The sequence below is a fragment of the Arachis duranensis genome, chromosome 8 (assembly GCF_000817695.3).
Source record: "Arachis duranensis cultivar V14167 chromosome 8, aradu.V14167.gnm2.J7QH, whole genome shotgun sequence".
Taxonomy (NCBI): domain Eukaryota; kingdom Viridiplantae; phylum Streptophyta; class Magnoliopsida; order Fabales; family Fabaceae; genus Arachis; species Arachis duranensis.
The window spans coordinates 3444242-3447574 of NC_029779.3; positions in this window are offsets into that span (position 1 = coordinate 3444242).

The following is a 3333-nucleotide window of genomic DNA, read 5'->3' on the forward strand; positions in this document are numbered from 1 at the left end:
ACCACCACCTGCCAATGTTAAGGCAATCAGAAGCTTTCTGGGGCATGCAGGATTCTATAGGAGGTTTATCAAGGATTTTTCAAAAATCGCCAAACCTCTGAGTAACCTGCTAGCTGCTGACACGCCATTTGTCTTTGATAAGGAGTGTCTGCAGGCATTTGAGACTCTGAAAGCTAAATTGGTCACAGCACTAATCATCTCTGCACCAGACTGGACATTACCATTTGAATTGATGTGTGATGCCAGTGACCATGCCATTGGTGCAGTGTTGGGACAAAGGCATGACAAGCTTCTGCACATCATTTACTATGCCAGCCGTGTTCTTAATGACGTACAGAAGAATTACACAACCACAGAAAAAGAGCTACTTGCAGTGGTTTATGCCATTGACAAATTCAGATCCTATTTTGTAGGATCAAAGGTGATTGTGTACACTGATCATGCTGCTCTTAAATATCTACTCACAAAGCAGGACTCAAAACCCAGACTTATAAGATGGGTGTTGCTTCTGCAAGAGTTTGATATAGAAATAAGAGACAGAAAAGGGACAGAAAACCAAGTAGCAGATCACCTGTCCCGAATAGAACCAGTAGAAAGGGCGTCCCTCCCTCTCACTGAGATCTCTAAAACCTTTCCGGATAAGCAACTCTTTGCCATCCAGGAAGTGCCATAGTTTGCAGATATTGCAAACTACAAGGCAGTGAGATTCATACCCAAAGAGTACAGTTGGCTGTAATCCAAGAAATTGATCACAAATGCAAAGTACTATCTTTAGGATGAACCATATCTCTTCAAGAGATGTACAGACGGAGTAATCCGTAGATGTGTGCCTAAGGAAGAAGCGCAGAAGATTCTATGGCACTGCCATGGATCACAGTATGGAGGACATTTTGGAAGTGAGCGAACAGCCACAAGAGTCCTTCAATGTGGCTTCTACTGGCCTACTCTCTATAAAGATTCCCGAGCGTTTGTACTTAATTGTGACAGTTGCCAAAGATCTGGCAATCTGCCTCACAGTTATGCCATGCCTCAACAAGGGATCTTGAAGATTGAGTTGTTTGATGTATGGGGTATTGACTTTATGGGACCTTTCCCACCATCATACTCAAACACTTATATTCTGGTAGCAATAGATTATGTATCCACATGGGTGGAGGCTATTGCAACACCCACTAATGACACCAAAACAGTGTTAAAATTCCTCCAGAAACACATCTTCAGCAGATTTGGTACCCCTAGAGTATTAATCAGTGATGGGGGCACTCATTTCTGTAATAAACAGCTTTAGTCTGCTTTGGTTCGTTATGGAGTTAGCCACAGGGTAGCCACTCCATACCATCCACAGACTAATGGGCAAGCTGAAGTCTCAAATAGAGAACTCAAAAGAATCCTGGAACAGACTGTAATTAACCGTAGAAGGGATTGGGCAAGGAGCTTGGATGATGCTCTATGGGCATACAGAACAGCATTCAAGACCCCTATAGGGACCTCTCCATACCAGCTTGTGTATGGAAAGGCATGCCACTTGCCAGTGGAACTGGAACATAAGGCCTACTAGGCAACCAGATTCCTGAATCTTGATGCCAAGTTGGCTGGAGAAAAACGATTGCTCCAGTTAAATGAGCTAGAGGAATTTAGACTCAATGCTTTCGAAAATGTAAAAATTTACAAAGAGAAAGCAAAAAGATGGCATGATAAGAAACTGTCATCCAGAGTCTTTGAGCCGGGGCAGAAAGTTCTGCTATTTAATTCTAGGATCAAATTATTTCTCGGGAAATTAAAGTCCCGGTGGAGAGGTCCATATGTGATTACAAGTGTATCACCATATGGATACGTAGAGCTTCAGGATAATGACTCTAACAAAAAGTTCATTGTTAATGGACAGAGAATTAAACATTATCTTGAAAGTAATTTTGAGCAAGAATGCTCAAAACTGAGACTTGATTAGAGCTCAGTAATAGTCCAGCTAAAGACAATAAAGAAGCGCTTGCTAGGAGGCAACCCAGCCATTTACAAAATTTATTCACTAATTAAATAAATTTCCTTTTGTTTACAGGTATGTGTCAAGTATTTTCAAAAGGTAAAATAGCATTTTTTTTGAGTTCACAGAGTTACAAGGGAATTTGGATGCTCACTAGCGTGGAAAAGCCAGTGAGAAACATTTTGGGCGTTGAACGCCCAACAGGAGCATCCACTGGGCGTTCAACGCCAGTAAAGGTAGCAATCTGGGCGTTGAACGCCAGAAAGGAGCATCTTCTGGGCGTTGAACGCCAGAAAGAAGCTCCTTCTGAGCGTTTAACGCCAGAATCATAGCATCCTGGGCATTCAGAAAAACGCCCAGTGACAAAGGACTTCCTGGCGTTCAACGCCAGAAAGAAGCAACAGCTGGGCGTTGAACGCCCAGGAGAAGCATCAATTGGGCGTTAAACGCCCAAAACATGCAGCGTTTGGGCGTTTAACGCCAGGATGGTGGGGAGGAGGTAAAAATTCGTTTTTCTTCAAAAATTTTCTAATTTTTTATGTTTCAATTCATGATTTCTTGCATAAACATGTTTCAAATTGTCATCCATCAGATCAAATTAGTTTTCTAAAAACCCTAATTTCTAAAAACCTTTTTTTAAATAATATGGCTTAATACATGAACATTAACTTTTTCTTTTCAAATCCGATCCAACTCTTGTTTCCAATTTCTTTTCAAACTTCATTATCTTTTAAAATCTTTTTCAAATTATATATTTCAAATTTATCTTTAAATATCATTCATATCTTTTTTAATTTATATCCTTTTCTTATCATGTTTATCTTTTATAAATTACATCTCTTATCTTATATCTTTTTCTTATTTTCGAATCTCACCCCCTCCCTTTATATTCCCTTTCGGCGTCCCACCTCTCCTCATCCTCCATTCCACACTTGCTCTCCTCCTGTTCCTCTTCTCTCTTTTCTTTTGCTTGGGGACAAGCAAACCTCTAAGTTTGGTGTGCTTATCCGTGATCACAAAAACATTCTCACTTTGATCATAGCCCCTAAAGGAAAACAACCCAACCCAAGAGGCAAGAAAGAGAATATTCCAAAGCCACTTTGGAATCAAGGGAAGTTCTTAACTAAAGAACATTCAGACCACTACTACAAAATAATGAGTCACAGATTAGTGATCCCGGAAGTTAAATTTGACCTGAAGGAAGATGAATATCCGGAGATCCAAGAGCAAATTCGAAACAGGAACTGGGAAATCCTAGCTAATCCTGAAACGAAAGTGGGAAGGAACATGGTTCAGGAGTTCTATGCTAATCTATGGCAGACAGACAGGCAAAGAATAATTGGAGCTGCCCT